At 42.7% G+C, this 22,282-nt stretch overlaps 1 long non-coding RNA gene across 1 annotated transcript; it reads left to right on the top strand.

The window, feature by feature from the left end:
- Nucleotides 1-2,110: 2,110 nt before the first annotated feature.
- On the top strand, nt 2,111-17,740 carry LOC115094106. Its single transcript, XR_003857498.1, has 3 exons — nt 2,111-2,276; nt 12,552-12,814; nt 15,834-17,740. It is a non-coding gene; the product is annotated as an uncharacterized LOC115094106 (long non-coding RNA).
- Nucleotides 17,741-22,282: the final 4,542 nt, after the last annotated feature.

Below are 22,282 nucleotides of genomic sequence, written 5' to 3'. Positions count from 1 at the left end.
GGCCTGGGGATCCCCACTGCACACACCCGGCCAAAGCAGTATCGAACAAAAGCACTATGTATAGTCTGATAGTCATCAGCCAAAGTGGGAGGAGTGTAAAATGTTGCTGCAGTCTAGTAACAGCAGTGAAAAAAATTGTTCCTTTAGAAAAGTTGTTATTGGGTGCTCAAGTTATCTTCTCTCTCTCTCTCTCTCCCTCAGAGAATGGGGGCTGTGTTTGTTGGGTTTCTCTTAAGAAGGCTGCCACATAAAGAGCTGTATGAAGGAAGATTCTTATTAAATAAAGAATCAATTGCTGTTTCACCTGATTGAGAAGCTGATTATGTTATATGCCTCATGGATGGGAAATAGATCTGCCTGCATTTTTTCCCATTTTCCTATCAAAGGAACCAAAGGGGAAAAATAGATGGATGGTGTTTAAAAAAAAAAGAGGACAGAGTGTGGAATTGTATCCTTGTCCTAATACACAGGCCATTTGAGAGGCTGAGAGATAAGAGAAATTGGAAGAAGTCAGAGCCTAATGGGCTAATTTTAAAAGCCCTACACACGACTATACCAGGAGAACTGCTAAAAAAAAAAAAAAAAGGGGGGGAGGGCAGGGGCTAGCTGGGACAGCGCCATTGAACGCTGTCCCGCTGAAGCGTGCACCGGCAGCTGGTCGGCACGCGCAACAACTAACTGCCACTCCGTAGAGCAGATAAGCTGAAAAAGAAAAAAAAGAAGGGTAGTTATTGGAGTGGACTGGGAGGGAACTGGGGAAATGCCCGATCGCATCACTGTGCAGATGTTATAAAATCCACCCCCCCCCCCTTCAGTGTGCGAGTCGGCACTCGCATGCACATGCGTGTACTGATATAAAATCGGGTGCGCATGGGTAGCTGATTTTATAACAGGCGTGTTGATGCGTGCATGTTATATAAAATCGATGCATCCATGTGAGCGGGCTGGGAACCGTGCGCACATGGACACCAGTGCTCGTGTTGTAAAATCTACCTTTAAGGGGACAACTGTCTTAGCACTCTAGCCATAGCCTTCTCTAAAAAAAATCACAGGTCAGACCTCTAAAAGTCTTGACCACAGCCTTCTCTAAAATGAATCAAGTGGATTGGAGAGTCATTAGATAGGGCCCTTATAAAGGGTGAGCAAACAGGGCAACTGCCCTGGGCGCAAAGCCTGAAGGGACAACCCCACTGTCCATTTGAGTCAGTTTGAGTCTGCAAACATGGAAGTCCAAATATGAATGGGGCACCAAAAGCAATACTTACCCTTGGCACCATTTTGTCCATTGATTACATTGGCCTTAAGGTTACTGTATGCTCTTTCTGTACCCCCATGATGCAAACTGTTCTTAAAGTGAGTATGTGCAGAGGGAGCACATGCAGCTATTTGGCTTTAAGACTTTTGAGCTGCCAATGCAAGGCTACAAAAGGGTGGCAAGCTTTCTAGCTTAAACATCTTCAGGCCGATGCAGTATTGGCAAGCAGAAAACGGGCACTCAGGAGAGCGCCCGCTCTCCTAACACGCCAATCAACCTCTCCAGGGTGCTAGATGAAATATGCAAATGGGCTGCCGCGGTAAAAAGGAGGCGTATGGGGAAATTGCTCAGTTTTACGAGCGTCCTTTTTCCTAACCTGACTGCCAGTTCACTTTTTTTTTTAACCTAACTTTTTTTTTAGTTCCTCGATCTTAATATTGCCACAATATTAAGTTGGAGGAACTACAGAAAAGCAGTATTTTCTGCTTTTCTGTCAACTTTAGGAGCTCCTCAAAACGTAACGCCTGCTCCGGGGCAGGGGTTAATTTCTGAAGGTAAAAATGTGCATGTCAGGCGCACTTTTTATTTTTATTTTTTGCATCCGGCAGCAATAGCTAACAGCCTGATCAAATTCAATTTACATGTGATGAGCGCTATTAGCTTCGTGGGGGGGTTGTGGATACACGGGGTCCCACTATGGGTTAACCAATGTGCTTGGCTGAGTGCACTGTATTGCTTTGTCCCGCTTAAGCTGCTTGCCAAGTATTTAGGGAGGAACTAGAAACCAGAAGGGGAGTGAGCATTCCAGACATTCAGGCTACCTGAGTCAGCCTGTGACATCAATGGCCAGGACACACCCAGAAAAAAAACTCCAGGGAGGCAGAGGAAAGAGAAGTCAGACAGATGGAGAAAAGGTGCAGAAGAGGAGCCCAGAGAAAGAAAGACAGGTGAAACACCTGCTCAGAAGAAGTTGTGTGTGTGACGGGAAAGAGAGGGATCACAACTCCCTGATCCAGCTGAGGTAAAAAGAACCTGTTTGACTTCAGTTTTTCTCACACATTGTGGATTTCAAGATGGCAGAGGAGGGAACAGCACTAATCTGGGGCTTAAGCTAATTGTTAGATTCTGGGGTTAGGGAGAAATATATATATATATATATATATTTTTTTTTTTTAACTGTGATAGTCAGCTGAGAAAGCAGAGTATATGTTTTTCTGAATTACCACATGACCTCTGATCTTCTTTGACTTCCAACCCAACTTTGCATCTGAATTCTAAAAGGTTTTATACAATATGCCTTTTGTATTCTGAAGTGTTATTTGAGCACCCAGAATTTGGGATCATTTCTCCTACTCGAAGCAGTGTGTGTATATATATATATATAAAGTAGCATGTGGTGGTGTGTGGTGGTATCAGTGTGTCCAGGATTTTAGTAGATGCTGTGTACGTGTATGCTTCATTCTGTACGGATTTTTTTTGTGGGGGGGCTGAATGTGTCATCATTTGTGCCTGGAATTTGTAAATATGTAAATGTGTGTCCAGGGGTAAGGGTGTGTCTGGATTGTATGTCTAGGTATGTGTGCCTGGTGTGTCTAAGTGTGAGTGAAAATGTTGGTGTCTATGAAGGTGCATGTGTCTGTGTGTGTCATAGCTAAGTACAGCAGAATAGGATTAGGTGGGTTTCTACTCTGAGTGTGGGGGGAGTAAGAGAAAAGGGGTCAGTTCTGATTCTAAAGATACTTTTCTCACTTTTTTGAATGTGTTCATATAACTAAGATCAAATACAGTCCATTGTCCCTACACCTGCTTCTCACATTCCATTGCTGATAGGCAGGGGAGTCATTAAATAGCTCTGTGACACATAGGCAGGAGGAGCAAGCCCTGGTTTAACCCTCATGGCATGCATGGAGATGTTTTTCTTAGGGTAAATCAGAATTTCAACAGGAACTAAGCTTTATAAGAATGTAAGAAATGTCATGCTGGGTCAAACCAAGGACCATTGAGCCCAGCATCCTTCTCAGACAGTGGCTAATCCAGGTTACAGGTATTTGGCAGATTCCATAAAGTGATTTGTTTCCTGTTACTCACTCCCAGGGATAGCAATAGCTTTCCTTATTCTACCTGGCTAATAATGTGTTATGGACCTTTCCTTCAGGAGCTTGTCCAAACCTCTTTTAAAACCTGCAATGCACCTTGGCCATGTTCTCTGGCAGCAGATGCCTCATCTTGATTGTGTGCCGTGTGAAAAATATTTTCTACAAATTGTTTTTAATCTGCTGGTTGTTAGGTTCATGCAGTATTCCCTAGTTTTAAAACCTTGTACTTTAGCTGTTTCTCCGCACATATGATTTTATAAACCTCTATTGTGTCTCCTCTAAGTTGCCTCTCTTCCAAGCTGAAGTGCCCTAGCCTGCGTAACCTCTCATCATAAGAGCCATTCTATTCTCTATACTTTTGTTACCCTCTTCTGCAGCTCTTCTAGTTTCACTATGCCTTTTTTTTATTTTGAGATGGGGTGACTAGAACTGCATCTACATCAAGATGATGGTCTCTCATCATGATTAGACTTGTGCATGTACACAACATCTCATCAACAGGTAGATAATCATACATGTGACACTTGGTGCAAAAGATTGGATAGTCCCCATCTTGCTACAGGACTAAAACAAGGGTTGACTCTGCCTGTCTTAGGAAACCCGGAGGCTGGCGTCACTGATGGTCATTCTAGCTAGATCTCAAACTGAGGACAAACTTGGCACAATCTGAGTCTGGTCTGACCTGTGTTATATCTATTAAGGGTATATGATAACCTTGCAGGTATTCTCATGATGCTTGTAGAACAGATAGTATCACTAGATGTCTCCAGATCATCAGGAAATCGCAAAGCAAAAGGATCTGTAAAAAAAAAAAAAAATTTGTTTTAAAAAGCTCTTAAAGAAGATCCAAGATGGTGCCAACCTGAGAGGATGCATTTGAGAGGTCTCCTGATTTTCCTTGCTATTTACCTTTTCCTAAGGGTAGGAAGCGTAAGGCAAACATGGGTATGATTTCCATGCCAACATCTTTCACCAGTGGAGCTCCTCTGGACTCATGGATCCTCTTTTCTAGCTGCTGAGATTGGGCAAGTGCAAGAGAAGGAGATGGAGGAGACATTTTGGTGTCTCTTATGGCAATAACTCTTTCAGCCCTAATGTTGCGATGGAGAAGGTACAGAGAAGGGCAACCAAAATGATAAAGGGGATGGAACAGCTCCCCTATGAGGAAAGGCTGAAGAGGTTAGGGCTTTTCAGCTTGGAGAAGAGACGGCTGAGGGGGGATATGATAGAGGTCTTTAAGATCATGAGAGGTCTTGAACGAGTAGATGTGACTTGGTTATTTACACTTTCGAATAATAGAAGGACTGGGGGCATTCCATGAAGTTAGCAAGTAGCACATTTAAGACTAATCGGAGAAAATTCTTTTTCACTCAAGGCACAATTAAGCTCTGGAATTTGTTGCCAGATGATGTGGTTAGTGCAGTTAGTGTAGCTGGGTTCAAAAAAGGTTTGGATAAGTTCTTGGAGGAGAAGTCCATTGACGGCTATTAATCAAGTTTATTTAGGGAATAGCCACTGCTATTAATTGCATCAGTAGCATGGGATCTTCTTAGTGTTTGGGTAATTGCCAGGTTCTTGTGGCCTGGTTTGGTCTCTGTTGGAAACGGGATGCTGGGCTTGATGGACCCTTGGTCTGACCCAGCATGGCAATTTCTTATGTTTTTATCCCTCACTGCTGACTGAGGGCTTCTTGTGTTTGGGGGAGAGCGAACCAATCCCACAGTCAACAACTTGCACTCTTAACAGGGCAACTGGCTTGACTCTGTCTCACCAACCAAAGAAGATGCCAATTGTAGTGAGCTGGGTGTTGCAGTCGGGGAAATTTGAAGCTGAGCAACCTAGAAGACGTAGTTATAGGGAGGGCTTCCCTCAGATTTGAGATTCCAGCCCCAGTGCTATCACTGGCTGTAGGGAAGCCCCGAACCCCACATCCAGCTAAAACAGTACCCTTGGCAGATTTGGAGTCTCCTTTTCTAGAATGGAGGGTATATTGGAGGGATGTGTGACTCAGCTATGCACCTTCCCCTCTGAAGTGGCAGCTAAGATCCAAGAGCAAGAAGGGACACTGGACTTACAATTCATCTCAGTTAAGTGTTCTTTCTTTGAATTATTCAGTGGTTAGGGCATCCAATACTTCTTTAATCCAAAGAAAATAGATTTCCCACAGTGAGTGCAGGCTTTGGAAAACTCTTTGAAGTATAAAAATCTCACATTTGTAAATTATTCTGGGTTAAGGATGTCCTTGTCCTATGAGTCTCTTAAGAGGTATTTTTTGAAAGTGCTGAAAATTCCATCCTACCAGCTACTTCCAACTTACAGAGTTTTTCTCCCTGCATTCAAAAGATCTATACCAGGGAAGGTAATTTGTTGGTTTTGGTGAATAGCCTGGATCTAAAGAATCCCAGGAAGAACATTTGCACTTGAGATGGACCGTGACTTAATTTTAAAGCTCTTTGCAGTAGCGTTCCAAAATGTTCTATGAGCAAAACATTTTTTTTCATATTTATCTAAAGTAACACAGGAAGTCAGAAAGTTTTTGTTATAAAAAAAAATCAGGTTTTGCAGATTGGCGCTCCCTTGTAAATATTTGGTATGCTTTCAAGACAATACGTTTTTTTATAGAACCTTTGCAGCTGTAAATTTTCTTAAGGATGTTCTTTTCCTGTAGACTACTGTGTTTTGGCTTACAGTCATGATCACTGACTTGCTTGGTCAGGTTTCATGTGTGTTAGATGACATATCTTTATTGGATATTGCCTAATAGATGTCCACTTGGGTTTCCCTGTTGGGGACTAGTATCATAGTGTGTGTTTATGAATTTTCTTTTTTTCTTTTCACTCCTGTTGCCAAAATGCTTATGACTTTTCCAGCATTGTATTTCGGTTATAATGTTTTTGAAGTTATAAATATATAATTTTTAAAAGCCCTCAAGGGGCAAAAAAAAACCATGTGAAAATAGTCTAAACATGGATACATACAAAACTGATCAGAGAATCCTTATATCGTAACATAGCAGTGATGGCAGATGAAGACCAAATGGTCCATCCATTCTACCCAGGAAGTGGCCCATGGTAGCTACTGCTGTGCCATGCAGGTTATACCCCTATGCAGTGTTGCCAACCTCACTTATTTCCCATGTGTTTGGACTTGTTTTTCCAGCGATTTACTTTTTTCAATTTGTGGGTTGCTTATTATTGGGCTTTTTTTTTTTCTCCCAATCGTGTCATTTTTTGGGTTGGTGTGCCCTGTTGTTCCTGTGATTGGCTGTTGCTGCCAATAAGGCCTGTTAATAGCAGTGGAGTCACTACGGGTGTACCTGAGTGGGCCATGGCCCACCCAAAATATTTGCGAGACAGCAAGGTGCCGCAGCCTATAACAAGCAGTTTCAGGGCACTAGGGCAGGCATTCGGCAGTCCAGGCACTCAGGCTCAAGAGGAGTCTGCGCGGAGGAGGCATGTTTGTGGCAACATAGCAACAAGCTAGAGCTGCAAAGGTCATCGTCAAGAAGCAGGTGGCCAGACATGGTGCGGCAGAACCAGCCTGCCTTAGTAGGAGCAAACACGTTGGGTGACCAAAGAAGATTTTATGTAGCACAGCAGGCCTGAACGCTGAAGGGAATGATGCACTCAGCTGGTAACAGTCAGAGAAGAGGTACCTGGAGGGGGAGAAATGAGCGTGAGGAGGCCGGAGACATGCTTGGAGAGGGTGGGGGAGGGGGGAATGAGTGTGAGGGGGGCCATAGCCTCTGGCGCCCCTCTCTGGCCAGGAAAAAAACCCCAAATGCTTAGTGTGTTCTCAGACAATCAGCTTATGATGCTACGAATGCTGCTTTTCATGAAGACTAAAAAAAAAAAAGGTAAAAGGAAAGGAGGGAACCAGGAGGATCAGTCTGCTCAACAACATCCACTGCGCAAAGGCAGAAAGGAATCTTGACTTTCAGCTGGTGTCCTTTACCTCATCACAGAATCGATTAACTGAGGAGGTAGGGGTATGGAAACAGATAAGAAACCAACTAAAAACCTAAATATGTAACAGCAGGTTATATTTTGGGGGAAGTGGTGGCAGGCAGAGGAAACCGTTTACCGCCCATTCAGCAGTGAATATTCAAATGGTGCTAAGTACGTAAGAACATGCCATACTGGGTCAGACCAAGGGTCCATCAAGCCCAGCATCCTGTTTCCAACAGTGGCCAATCCAGGCCATAAGAACCTGGCAAGTACCCAAAAACTAAGTCTATCCCATGCTACTGTTGCTAGTAATAGCAGTGGCTATTTTCTAAATCAAATTAATTAATAGCAGGTAATGGACTTCTCCTCCAAGAACTCATCCAATCTTTTTTTAAACACAGCTACACTAACTGCACTAACCACATCCTCTGGCAACAAATTCCAGAGTTGAGTGAAAAAGAACTTATTCCAATTAGTTTTAAATGTGCCACATGCTAACTTGAATGCCCCCTAGTCTTTCTATTATCTGAAAGAGTAAATAACCGATTCACATCTACTCGTTCTAGACCTCTCATGATTTTAAACACCTCTATCATATCCCCCCTCAGCCGTCTCTTCTCCAAGCTGAAAAGTCCTAACCTCTTTAGTCTTTCCTCATAGGGGAGCTGTTCCATTCCCTTTATCATCTTGGTTGCCTTTCTCTGTACCTACTCCATCGCAACTATATCTTTTTTGAGATGCGGCGACCAGAATTGTACACAGTATTCAAGGTGTGGTCTTACCAAGGAGCGATACAGAGGCATTATGACATTTTTCCATTTTATTCACCATTCCCTTTCTAATAATTCCCAACATTCTGTTTGGTTTTTTGACTGCCGCAACACACTGAACTGGCGATTTCAATGTGTTATCCAGTATGATGTCTAGATCTTTCTTGGGTGGTAGCTCCTAATATGGAACCTAACATTGTGTAACAATAGTATGGGTTATTTTTCCCTATATGCATCACCTTGCACTTATCCACTTTAAATTTCATCTGCCATTTCCATGCCCAATTTTCCAGTCTCACAAGGTCTTCCTGCAATTTATCACAATCTGCTTGTGATTTAACTACTCTGAACAATTTTGTATCATCTGCAAATTTGATTACCTCACTCGTTGTATTTCTTTCCAGATCATTTATAAATATATTGAAAAGTACGGGTCCCAATACAGATCCCTGAGGCACTACACTGCCTACTCCCTTCCACAGAGAAAATTGTCCATTTAATCCTACTCTCTATTTCCTTTCTTTTAGCCAGTTTGTAATCCATGAAAGGACATTGCCACCTATCCCATGATTTTTTACTTTTCCTAGAAGCCTCCCATGAGGAACTTTGTCAAACGCCTTCTGAAAAGCCAAATACACTCCATCTACCGGTTCACCCTTATCTACATGTTTATTAACTCCTTCAAAAAAGTGAAGCAGATTTGTGAGGCAAGACTTGCTTGGGTAAAGCCATGTTGACTTTGTTCCATTAAACCATGTCTTTCTATATGTTCTGTGATTTTGATGTTTAGAACACTTTCCACTATTTTTCCTGGTACTGAAGTCAGGCTAACCGGTCTGTAGTTTCCCAGATTGCCCCTGCGATGATTTTAATGATAGGTTACAAATTTTTAATAATAGGTCTGAAAATTCATTTTTTAGTTCCTTCAGAACCCTGGGATGTATACTATCCAGTTCGGTGATTTACTACTCTTCAGTTTTTTCAATCAGGCCTACCACATCTTCTAGGTTCCCCGTGATTTGGTTCAGTCCATCTGAATCATTACCCATGAAAACCTTCTCCGGTATGGGTATCTCCCCAACATCCTCTTCAGTAAGCACCGAAGCAAAGAAATCATTTAATCTTTCCACGATGGCCTTATCTTCTCAAAGTGCCCCTTTAACCCCTCGATCATCTAACGGTCCAACTGACTCCCTCAGAGGCTTTCTGTTTCGGATATATTTTAAAAAGTTTTTACTGTGAGTTTTTGCCTCTACGGCCAACTTCTTTTCAAATTCTCTCTTAGCCTGTCTTATCAATGTCTTAGATTTAATTTGCCAATGCTTATGCATTATCCTATTTTCTTCTGTTGGATCCTCTTCCAATTTTTGAATGAAGATCTTTTGGATAAAATAGCTTCTTTCATCTCCCCTTTTAACCATGCCGGTAATCGTTTTGCCTTCTTTCCACCTTTCTTAACGTGTGGAATACATCTGGACTGTGCTTCTAGGATTATATTTTTTAACAATGTAGCTGCTCCTTTCAGTTTTTTTCTAACAATTTTTCTCATTTTCTCAAAGTTTCCCTTTTGAAAGTTTAGCACGAGAGCTGTGGATTTGCTTACTGTCCCCCTTCCAGTCATTAATTCAAATTTGATCATATTATGATCACTATTGCCAAGTGGCCCCACCACCATTACCTCTCTATCAACTCAGGGACACCACCAGCGGTAAATCCCACTCTAACAGTTCTGTGTTCAAGGATGTGTCCAGGGTGTGATCCACCCTGGACACATCCTCCCTCTCGGCTATCTGCTGGGCTTTGGCCAGCTGATCTCTCTTGCTAGCCTTCGCCACCTGGGCTATGGGCCCATCTATGGTCTTTTTATACCTTTTGCCCAGGTTCATTAATTCGGCATCTGGGGCATCATGGGTGGTAGGCATTGGGGTTGCCCGATCCTGTGGTCCTGCAATTTCGAATACAGGTTTTGTCCGGCATTTCTTCACCAGCACATTTCGTGCCTCTTGGCCTTCAGCCTCTGCTTCCTCCCTTCCTTCCTCTCCCTGCCTCTCTAAGGTGGCTTGGGTTTCCTCAGGGGGTGCTGCTGCTACCTCTGCGGCCGGATTCCTGAGGTCAGTGGGACAGGGGGGTTCTGCGGGGTCAGACACCCCAGGTGTGTTCTGCACAGTGGCTGTGGTGTTACTGTCAAGGGAGCGATATCCCCTGACTTGGCCTGTACCGCAGCCTTGGAGGATTTTATTTTAGAGGCTTTGACAGGTTTTTCCTTGGGGTTCTTCCTCCCCTGGACGTTTCGCCATTTGAGTCCCATATTTCGATACCCTTGGCCCAGGGCCTCGGGTCTTTTACCCGAAGCTTCTGCTGGGGCAGGGGGAAGGTCCTCCTGGATTTTGGCCTCAGCAATGGAGGAGTCGGCAAGCCCAGATCTCCTTTTGCGCTGTTGGGCGCTTGTGGATGTTGAAGCCGGGGCCAGGATTGTGCAGATGGCAGAAGGTCCAGGGTCCTTCCTTCCAGATGACACGCTGTCCTTCTGGCCATGCCCAGGGGAGTTTGGGGCCTTCTGTTGAGGGGCTGAGTGGGCTATCATGGAAGAGGTGCGAAGCACTGCGGCCGCAGGGGAAGGTGGGAACAGTAACTGGGGGCGACCCAGGTGCAATGCCTGCCCTCCCCAAAGCTCATTGGTCAGACATATTCCTCAGCCAATGGGCTGCAGGAGGCAGCAAGAGCAGCAGCTAGGAGACAGAATCACTTCTTTACTGCCTTCCCCCCATTTCCCTGCAGCATGGAGTTCTCGGTTCCTGATCCACAGGAGACAATATTGGGGGTGCTCTAGCAAACCACAGCACCCACAGAGCTGGTGCCTATGCTTGTCCTCACCACTTCATTCAGGAGTTGGTGAGGACAATAGATAAATTTAAAAGTTGCTAAAAGTGAAGACACAGCAGAAAGCATAACCTAGCTGCATGTTTTTATAGTGCCACATTTTCCTGATTCAGCAGTGAGTGCTGGGATAGCAGAACACATGGCAAAGTGGTAATATGAAGTGTTAACAGTTCTAGTGGAAACTTAGGCCACCATGTGGCCAAGTTTCTCAGATGGGCTGCATTAACAAAATCAACCAGCAGCTGGATCTGTTTGGCAAGCTGCAAGTTCTGTAATAGAAATCCTAGTGGGGTCTATCTGGCAGACTATGCAGGGGATCTAAGAGACCGGATGCTTGGGCAACTGCCACATTAGTACAGGGTAGCCCAGGGAAAAGTAGCCCGCCTCCAATATTGTAGGCAGGCTACTTTTCCATGGGCCACCCTGTATTACTACTGGCTATTTAGATTACTACAGAGCTTTGTGATTAGGTGTTGGAAAGGTGAATGCTGGAGGAAATTAAGTGGGGAAGACAAAAAGACAGTCCTGGACAAGAAGTTTTGCAGGTAGTCACACTGTGGCTGGCAAATGGGTCGTATCCTTAGCAGTGTGGACAGTGTACCTGAACAGACTGAATGGGGTCGATTGTTTTCTGCCATAATCAGCTATGCTATTATGTTACTAGGTATTGAGAAGTACTGTACATGAAAGGAGAGAAATATGAAGAATGATACAAATCTTCACATTGTATATACAAGAATAAATGAACAACATTTGTAAAGGACTCACAGATCAAAAACTGTGAATTAGGTTTTCACAATGCAGATTCTCATACAAATTTTGGACAATAAAAGACAAATATGGCATACAATGAACAAACATATATGTATTATGTGAACCTAAAATGCATATAATTTTAATACCAATGGTCCCGGACATTTTTTGGTTGAAGAGCTGCCTCAAGTGTTAGGTGAATTGGATGCTAATAAGTTTTGTATGTACCAAGTTTAAGACTATCTTCACCTGCTATTTTGCCCCTTTAGAGCTTTCTTACAGGTCTTTTTGTTTTGCGATTTCCTTTTTTCATCCAGGTCATCGGGGACAAGGTAAACTGATGTTAAGCCAATGTATGTAGGGAGCTGTAATTTCAATGTTGCTGTCAAAAGAGGAACTATTAAATCTCTGCCTGCTACAGCAGTGGTATTTTACTTTTAGTCCTCAAGAGCTGCAAACTGGTCAGGTTTTCAGGATATCGCTAATGAATACGTATGAGACAGATCTGCATACAAATTGAGGTAGTGCCATGAATTCATGCATATTCATTAGGGATATCCTGAAAACCCAACCTGTTTGCCACTTGAGTACCATCATTGAATACCACTGTGCTGCAGGGTAAAATCAGGACTGGCTTGATCTGTCCTTCATGGCCTAAAAAGCTGCCTGGTGATCCCTTTCTCACTAAAGTGATGAGGTTTGCCATTTTTGGATTCAGGTTGACTCTATTCAGAGATTGTTCTGTTCAGGATGATGACAGAATTCTGCTTCCTACATCGTTAGGCTAGACTCTCCTTCCACCGCTATCCATTCCTCTGCTCATGGCAAGCATTTTCATTTTCCCTACTAGGAATGACGGCTGACACCGCAATTGGCAACGGGCATATGAAGGCACATTTGGAAGAGACATTGCTCCAAGAGGCACCCCTCCCCATGGACAAAATCCCACAAGAGCACTTAGTGCAGGTTGTAACCATGGACAATAAATTGAATGGGACCCCAGGATGCGCTTGTGCTGAGAGAAGGTCATGCAAGCTACGCCATCTTGCCATTGCCAGCATCATTTGTGGTTACTCCTGTATTGGAATTGCTGCGCTCTTCTATGCCATGAAGGTAATACTCGTTTCCTGGAAGATAAAATAGTGACACACAGTGCAGATAATACATGTTTACAGTACAGGTTCTACGGCTATGTCTGTGCTAAAATACATACAGAAAATGCAAGTGTTTTTCAAGGTTGCTCAGCATAATTAATTTAGATGTGTTTTGGGATTGCGATCAGTGGCATACTAAGGGGGGGGGGGGAGTGTGACAGCTGGGAGGTCGGCGGCTGCGAGCGGAGCCTATCCCACTCATGCTAGAAGAGGAGGCAGGCCTCCGGACAGTGAGCGGTGGGAGCACTGGGCGGCTGCCTAGAGCCAGAAACTACATAGCCTTTTCTTCTTCTCGCCCCCTGCGGCCTGGAAGAGGAAGTGGTGGGTCCGCGTGGGCAGGAAGAAGGGGAAAGGTCATGCAGTCGTAGCCCAAAGCAGGAGGAAGAGCAACAGTGCTGCCCCCCCCCCCACCACCACCACCACCGCAGGTGCAGGAAGTATAGCCGTACCAGCCTCAAGAAAAATGAAGAGACCCTGTCTGTCATGGGGGCTGATGGAGGAAGCTGCTGCTGTGCTTCTGATGGGGGAGCGGGGTAGGACGTGAGAGAGAGTGTGTTTGTGTGTGTGTGTGTGTGTGTATGGGAGTGAGGGTGCATATTTGTGTATGAGAGAGGGAGCTGTGTGAAGGGGTGTGTATGAAAGTGTGTGCAAGAGAGAGAGCCTGTGTGAGGGAGAGGGGAACTGGAGATCACTGGGGAGGGGGAGGGGGGATGGAGAAATGAATCGGGGGGGGGGGGGGCCAAAGGAAGTATCCATGCCGGGTGCCAAATACTTTAGGAACGCCACTGATTGTGATACAATGCAGTAATGCAGATATGTTCTAGGATAAAACTAGAGAGAATACAGCCCACTTATTGTACCAAAACATACAAAAGATTACAAAGAAAATGAAAAGGAATAGAATCTGATCCAATCACTGAGCACTCTTATAATGATACACAAAATTACTAAGCAAAATGATATCAGATCCTCAATGATCTCTCTCAATATGTTATTTCACAAATAATTACATAATTATAGAGTCGACATATTTCGCTTAGCTGACATGGAGATAAAGTCACACTTTTGCGATTCTCAAAACAAGCAAAATTTTTATCTTCAATTGGACTTTTTAAATTCTACATACCGACTTGATCTTATCCAAAACTTCTTGTTCTAATGCATTGAACGCCTTTTCTCGGACAGCATGTTGTTCAGCATCTTAAAAAACAAGGTGCCATGAAACCGTGTTTTGAGAATCGCAAAAGTGTGACTTTTATATGCAATCCGATGAAGCTTTGGTGTCAGTCGGGTGATATTGGTAATAAGACTTCTCCGTTTCAAGAATATAAAGGGCACTGTTTGGAGAAGAATGCTGCTTGGTAAATAGCCTATGTGCAGTTTAAGCTTTGAGTAAAAGCGATGTGAGGTGAACCACATCTGCATGGGATCAAGATGTGTTTAAGTCCATGAAGGACTTTATCTCCATGTCAATGAGGTTATATGAACGACAAACATCTGTCATCGATCTTTAATAAAAATGTTTAATTGGTAGTATTTCTATAACAAGAATTAGTGGCTGGGTGCTGGTGAATTGTCCTGACGCAGCTAAGCAAAATATGTTTCTATTTGTGAAATAACATATTGAGAGAGATCATCGAAGGATCAGATAGCTTAGTAATTTTGATTATCATTATAAGAGTGCATAGCTATTGGATCATATTTTTTTCCTTTTAATTTTCTTTGTAATCTTTTGTATGTTTTGGTACAATAAATGTTCACAATTGTTATTGACTATGCCACATCTTTTAAATATATAGTTATTTTGATATCCAGTCAGCTGAAAGTTGTTTGGGATGTATTCTCTCTGTTTTTATCTACTGATATCTTTACAGTCTAAGGATCTAATTTGACATGTAGATATGTTCTGGGGCCATGAAACAAATAATTTGGGATGGGCTGAGTTTAAAAAAAAATTGTTTTAGTTCATTTGTTTCATAGGTCACAGTCATTTGCCAGGTTCATCTGAAACGAAAAAAAAAGATTAATTCCTTTGTTTCATTTGTTTTTGTGTTTTATATTGAAGTCAATGAGGGAAGCAATTGATAAGCCCTATTGATTTTAACGTAAAAGGCCAGGTCCTGTTGCCCAGGACCAGGCCTTCTGGCATCGTCTTTCTTTATCTGACAAATGAAAAATATGCAGTCCACCTGAGAGAGAGGCCACAAATGGTGCCACTGTGGCGCCTTCCTCCCAAGCAAACAATAGGGATATGCATTTGTTACACTAGTTTTGGTGGTACCTGAGTGCCTTGCAGACTTTACTGATAGTATGCGCATATTTTTAATAACTAGCATTGTGCATACTTTCTGTTTTTACCCATGTATTATAAAGTCCAAGGTACACTGGGACCGCCGAAACAGATGGAACGAATGCACATCCCTAGCAGAGAGTGCCTTTTTGCCGTACGGTTGTACATTTCAACAGCCATACATCAAAATGGAGAAGTACACTCAGGAGGAAGGCATCACTGCGGCGGAACCGTCAGGAGAACGGTATCATTTCCATTTGTTGGATGCAGAGAAAAGATGCTGGAAGGCTTTTTGACCTTGGTGATGGGACTCTACCAGGCTCCGGCCTAGGCCTTGGGCAATGGGACCCAGCCCCTGTCCGGGCCCTTATGCCTGAACTAGGCTGAGGCCTGGTCCCACCAGAAGCCCATTTTGATAATAGCGAGCCCTATTTGCTAATGGTGTGTACTATTTCCTGAAAACAAAAAATTCATGAATTTTTTGTTTTCAGGAAAAAAACATTTGGTTCATTGCATCAAAACAATGACATCCTCATGCATATTTTCCTTTTTTTAGTTCAAATGAATGCACATCCTTACAAGTAATGCAGCCCATTTCAGGGCTGTAATAAAGCACAGAATAGATAATGTGGGCTCTGGGCTGTTATGCATTAATGTGTTACTAGTTCCCTTTCTTCTTCCCTTTCAGGCTATGGAAAAGGAGAAAGTGAATAGAGGAGATGCAGGACCATTCAGAAGGAAGTCTTTTAAACTCGCCGTCCTTAGCATCATTCTCTGGGTTACCACACTCATTCTTGTGCCCCTTTTCCTTTATTTTCTCTCTTATATTCTTGCTGTGGCAGAGTGAATCCAAAGGTGCTGGAAGCTCTTAAGTCCATGTTACAGACTCTTCTTATTTAATGAATCTTGCAAGGATCCCTGCCTTGGAGCTTAAGCTACTCTCTGGGAATTTGTTGGTAGATTCGGCAGCAAACAGATGGGCCACCTACTTCAAAAGCGTAGGATCAGTATCCAGCACTGGAACCAGGGACTCTCACCAGAGAGAAGGGAGCTTTCAGACTCCTTGGTCTTCCTCTTTAAGTGCCAGGGTTTCCTGGCCTTGTTCGGCCCATTCTACAGGGCTTGGTTACTTCTTTTCTAAAAAAAAAAAAAAAAGTATAAATACCAAACATTCCATATTTAAGAGGCAATTTTCAGACCCTCCACTTTATGCCAAAGTCTGTGGGTACTTTTTACCCATGGGCATTGCATTCAGTTTCAGAGAAAGTAGGCATGTATTTTCCTTTTGAAATCTGCTACTTGCAGACTTTTGCATCTGCTTTTTGTGTGGGTAATTTGAAAATACAACTTACATGCATTATTTTCTGAGCCCACCCAAAGTCTGCTTCTGAGAACACCTCCCCTTAATGTAGCTAAAAGTGTGCACTTTGTACAACACACGGTGCCATATCGAGGGAAGGAAATTTTCAGACAGCCAATTTATGCATGTAAATCACTATTTACCTACATAAATGGCTTGAAATTTGCCCTCCCTTGGAAAGAACAATTTCTAACATTCCAGTTCCACTGTTTTGATTTAGAGAGCAGGAATGCAGAAGGCTAATAAGGCTGGGTAGGGAAAGCCACAGTGAGACGAAATCTCTTACCTTTAGCAATTAAAGAGCGTCAGGTTCTGAGGGGGAAGGGTGAGAGAAGGCACAATCTGGACTGGAACCCTTCGGGATTAAAATCCTGTGCCTGAAAAACAGCTTTTTATTTTGTTTAGATTTATGTGTAGACTTTGTGTGTGTGTATGTATATTTATTGTTCCTGGATATGTTGTTAATATGATTAATATGAGTTTTGATACTGCTGTTGAGATTGGAAATAGGATATGGAGGAAGCCCATGGAACTAAACTCATTATTCAATAACATCCAGTGCAATGCTTTATCACTTTCTATGATCTGTTAAAGGGGGCTTTTCATACTCTGTGGTCTCCATTTTATCGGAGCCACCTCTGACATTTTCAGCCCTCACATTTTGCTGGAGTTTACCTGTAATTTTAATGTTATAACAAACAAAAAAAAAGTCAATGGAAAAAACAACTTTGATAAAACACACAGGAGAAAAATCAGTAGAAAGTCATTTTTCCACTGATTTCTTTTTAGCTCTAACGTTGAAATTCTCAGGCAACATAAAATAAAAACTGAAAATGAAGGTCCCTACAGATGGGTTAAAGTGGGAGCATATCTGTAGCAGCTGCTGCTGTTGCTCCCTGGACAATACTAGTATGATGAGCCTGACCCCCTGAAAACTCTGCAAACTATACCGGCAGTTCCAGATGGCAAAGGATAGGCTGAGTCAGTCCCATGTCAGTCTGGGATTTATTGTCCTAACCACCCTTTGAGAAGCAGGACTGGTAGTCCTAGCATGCTATGAAAACCGAGATGCAGTGGGACAGGACTAGTTTATCTTGTTCCTGACGTCCTAGGGCCCTGTGCCCTCTACGTGCAGAGAGAGAGAGAGACTGTAATGAAAAATGGGGAACCTTTTTCACATCTCTTAACACTGGAAGGAAGATGTTTACATTTCATAATAAAATGTTTATATTGAACTCTGCTTGAGGCATCTTTCTGTCTTCTACTTTCTCTGTAAGATGTATTGTGTGCCGCATGCTTTATGTGCCAGAGCAGAGGTCTATAAACCTTGTAGATAAAGGGCTGCATGCAACATTTCAAATGAGTTTTGATGAATGTTGGTGACGGGAGAAGTTGGTCTCCCTTGGAGTCTGTCCCTTTCAATGATTTGAAATGCTGGAGAAGGGGAAAGGCAGGGGTCAGGATTCCCACAGAGGTATGGCCGATAGGATGTCAGAATATTTCTAGGAAGGTGGCATCTTTGCCATACCCCTGTGAACTCAATATCCTGTCTTCTCACTTCCTCAGCATCTCCATCTGTGCCCTGGGGAAGAGTGTGTGGGGTGTGTGAATAAAACATAAGCATTGTCAAGTTAAGTATAAAACATTGATAAGACAGGTGAAGAGAGAATTTGAAATGAAGTTGGCCATAGAGGCAAAAACTTTTTAAAATATATCCAAAGCAAGAAACCTGTGAGGGAGTCAGTTAGACCATTAGATGACCGAGAAGTTAAAGGGGCTCTTAGGGAAGATAAGGCCATTGCAGAAAGACTAAATGAATTCTTTGCTTCCGGATGTTGGGGAGATACCAGTTCTGGAGATGATTTTCAGGGTTGATGAGTCAGACGAACTGAACCAAATCACTGTGAACCTGGAAGATGTAGTAGGCCAGATTGACAAACTAAAGAGTAGCAAATCTCCTGGACCAGATGGTATGCATCCTAGGGTTCTGAAGGAACTAAAAAATGAAATTTCTGATCTATTAGTTAAAATGTGAAACCTATCATTAAAATCATCCATTGTACCTGAAGACTGGAGAGTGGCCCATGTAACCCCAATATTTAAAAAGGGCTCCAGGGGCGATCCGGGTAACTATAGACCAGTGAGCCTGACTTCAGTGCCAGGAAAAATAGTGGAAACTATTCTCAAGATCAAAATCGTAGAGCATATAGAAAGACATGGTTTAATGGAACACAGTCAACATGGATTTACCCAAGGGAAGTCTTGCCTAACAAATCTGTTTCATTTTTTTGAAGGTATTAATAAACATGTGGATAAAGGTGTACTGGTAGATATAGTGTAGTTGGATTTTCAGAAGGCGTTTGACAAAGTCCCTCATGAGAGGCTTCTAAGAAAACTAAAACGTCATAGGATAGGAGGCGATGTCCTTTCGTGGATTACAAACTGGTTAAAAGACAGGAAACAGAGAGTAGGATTAAATGGTAAATTTTCTCAGTGGAAAAGGGTAAACAGTGGAGTGCCTCAGGGATCTGTACTAGGACCGGTGCTTTTCAATATATATATAAATGATCTGGAAAGGAATACGACGAGTGAGGTAATCAGATTTGCAGATGATACAAAATTGTTCAGAGTAGTTAAATCACAAGCAGATTATGATAAATTGCAGGAGGACCTTGTGAGGCTGGAAAATTGGGCATCCAAATGGCAGATGAAATTTAATGTGGACAAGTGCAAGGTGATGCATATAGGGAAAAATAACCCATGCTATGGTTACACAATGTTAGGTTCCATATTAGGTGCTACTACCCAAGAAAGAGATCTAGGTGTCATAGTGGATAACACATTGAAATCGTCGGTTCAGTGTGCTGCAGCAGTCAAAAAAGCAAACAGAATGTTGGGAATTATTAGAAAGGGAATGGTGAATAAAACGGAAAATGTCATAATGCCTCTGTATCCCTCCATGGTGAGACCGCACCTTGAATACTGTGTACAATTCTGGTTGCCGCATCTAAAAAAAGATATAATTGCGATGGAGAAGGTACAGAGAAGGGCTACCAAAATGACAAGGGGACTGGAACAGCTCCCCTATGAGGAAAGGCTGAAAATGTTAGGGTTGTTCAGCTTGGAGAAGAGACGGCTGAGGGGGGATATGATAGAGATCTTTAAAATCATGAGGGGTCTTGAATGAGTAGATGTGAATCTGTTATTTACACTTTCGGATAATAGAAGGACTAGGGGGCACTCCATGAAGTTAGCATGTGGCACATTTAAAACTAATTGGAGAAAGTTCTTTTTCACTCAACGCACAATTAAACTCTGGAATTTGTTGCCAGAAGATGTGGTTGGTTCAGTTAGTATAGCTGTGTTTAAAAAAGGCTTGGATAAGTTCTTGGAGGAGAAGTCCATTACCTGCTATTAATTAAGTTGACTTAGAAAATAGCCACTGCTATTACTAGCAATGGTTACATGGCATAGACTTAGTTTTTGGGTACTTGCCAGGTTCTTATGGCCTGGATTGGCCACTGTTGGAAACAGGATGCTGGGCTTGATGGACCCTTGGTCTGACCCAGCATGGCAGGTTCTTATGTTCTTATGCCAGGGACAGCATGCCCATGGCTGTTCCCTGGTTTTATTTTTAAGGAGGCAGCCTCTGGGGAGCAAAGACTGGAGCCTCTGGGGTCTTTACAATTGAGACCTGGATTCAGATAGATGATTTCACCGTTTTGGAAGGACAGTGTCTGAATCTTTCAGCATCATGTCTCTTTCTGTGTTTCCTGATCTCATATTTTTGTTTACATTTAAGATTTTATTTTTTCTAACATGCCTGAGTACTCTCCCAGGGGCTCAGTGTATGTAATCTAAGGAGCGGTCTCTCTCAGTCCAAGGGCACCGGTGAACTGTAAGGGAAAGGACAGACCCGTCCCTAGGTCCATTAATCATCTCAAGCAGATAAGAGGAGTAAAACAGGAGAAGGAAGGAAGGACTTCTACTGGATAGGTATGAGAGATTTGGACTTTCTATACCAGACTGACTAAAAAAAAAAGGACTATCTAATATCAATTGGGAAGGAGCTTACAAACCACCTCAAATTGATTTGAAAGGAAAAGAAATACACTTATTTAACTGAAATTGGATTGGCACATCCATATAAACTGATTGAAAGAGAAAAGGTCGCAAGTTTATTCTAGAACTAAATATGTAACAACCTATTCTGAGACATCCAAGGCTGTAAAGAACTTTTCCATCAACTGCACAATTGATCAGTAAACGTTATGTTAGATACTGCCTACAGCTTATCAGTGCTGTTTACATGAATTTTATGGTGGGATTTGAGTAAAAGGTAATGCATAGCGCCTCAAAGAAATTTCTTCCACCCGCTGAGCGAATCCTGGCCATTAATTTAAAACCAACAGTATGGGAAGTTTGAACATCAGGGACTGTGTTTAAAGTGTGGGACCTGGGACCTTATCCGGGGGTTAAAGATAGATTTGCATACTCTGACTCTCCAATGTATGCAGATCTGTTTTCTGCATATTCGTTATGGATATCCTGAAAACCCAAATGGTTAGGTGTGCCTCCAGGAGAGGGTGGGGAAACTGCTGAGGCCTGTAGCTGGCATAGCCCTAGTCCCTCCCTTCTTGTCAGTCCCTGTTCCCTGCCTCCTCTACCCTTTTTTTTGAGGGAAGGAGGCAGAAGAGGGAGGGGCTGGACCAGGGGGATTAGCAGGTTCTTTACTCTGTAGTGTCAACTCTAGCCTTACCCTCTCTCCTCCCTGAATGTCAGTTGGGGACGGCTGGATTAGGGGTCGGAGTAGTTTTTATTTTGCTTTGCTAAAAGGCTCACCCTCTCCTCTCCGCGCAAGCTGCCTGAGGTTGGAGTACCGTCATGAGCCCATGCTTAGTAATACCCACCTAACGGGGCAATACTGCAAATGTTATGGGTATTTTATTTACCTTTATTTATCCAAAATTCCTGGGCAAGGAACAAAACACAAACATTGTATTCCTAACAGCATCACTACAGCACAAACTGACATAAAATGTTACCATAACAGAATACTGTCCTACAATGTTGACTCAGTGACGTGTTAAGGCTAATATTACTACACAAAACTGCAGATCATGCTAGCCAATAATTATTCTTAAGCGCGTTTAAACAAAAAGGTTTTCAATTTCTTCTTAAACTAGAGAGGACACGGCTCGTTTCATAGACCATCTGAGAGAGAATGGCACATCACAGGACCGCCAATTGAGATCTGTTCCTATGTTTCATCAAGAAAAAATCTTGGTAAAAGGACATCCAGTAAATTGTGGCCCAGTGATCAAGAAGGTTGACACATTTTTTTTAACAGCTTAATTCAAAATGGAGCATTATGACTTCATGCCTTACTAGACCAGCATCAATACCATAATTTTATTTTCTGTACATCAGGCACCCAATTGAGTGAGAATAGGACTAATGTGTTCCCTTGCTTCGGGTGCTGGTTAGCAGATGAGCTGCAGAATTCTGCACTACCTGTAAAGGGCTGTACGGCAGTGTTCCTTTCCCTGTCTGTCTAAGGTAAACTGAATTTCAAAGGAAATAACTCTTATTTATTTATTTATTTTTGGTTTTTATATACCGGAAGTTCCTGTATAAAATACATATCACTCCGGTTCACGGATAAGAGGTAACTACTGCCGGGTGGCGGTTTACATGTAACATATCAAACAGTTGATCTATAATAGAGTAGAGTAGAAAACAAACTAAGTTCAACTAAGAATACCTAAATAAAGGCA

This window comes from Rhinatrema bivittatum, chromosome 6 (genome assembly GCF_901001135.1).
Source record: "Rhinatrema bivittatum chromosome 6, aRhiBiv1.1, whole genome shotgun sequence".
NCBI classification, from domain to species: Eukaryota; Metazoa; Chordata; class Amphibia; order Gymnophiona; family Rhinatrematidae; genus Rhinatrema; species Rhinatrema bivittatum.
This window is presented reverse-complemented; position numbering and strand designations above follow the sequence as displayed.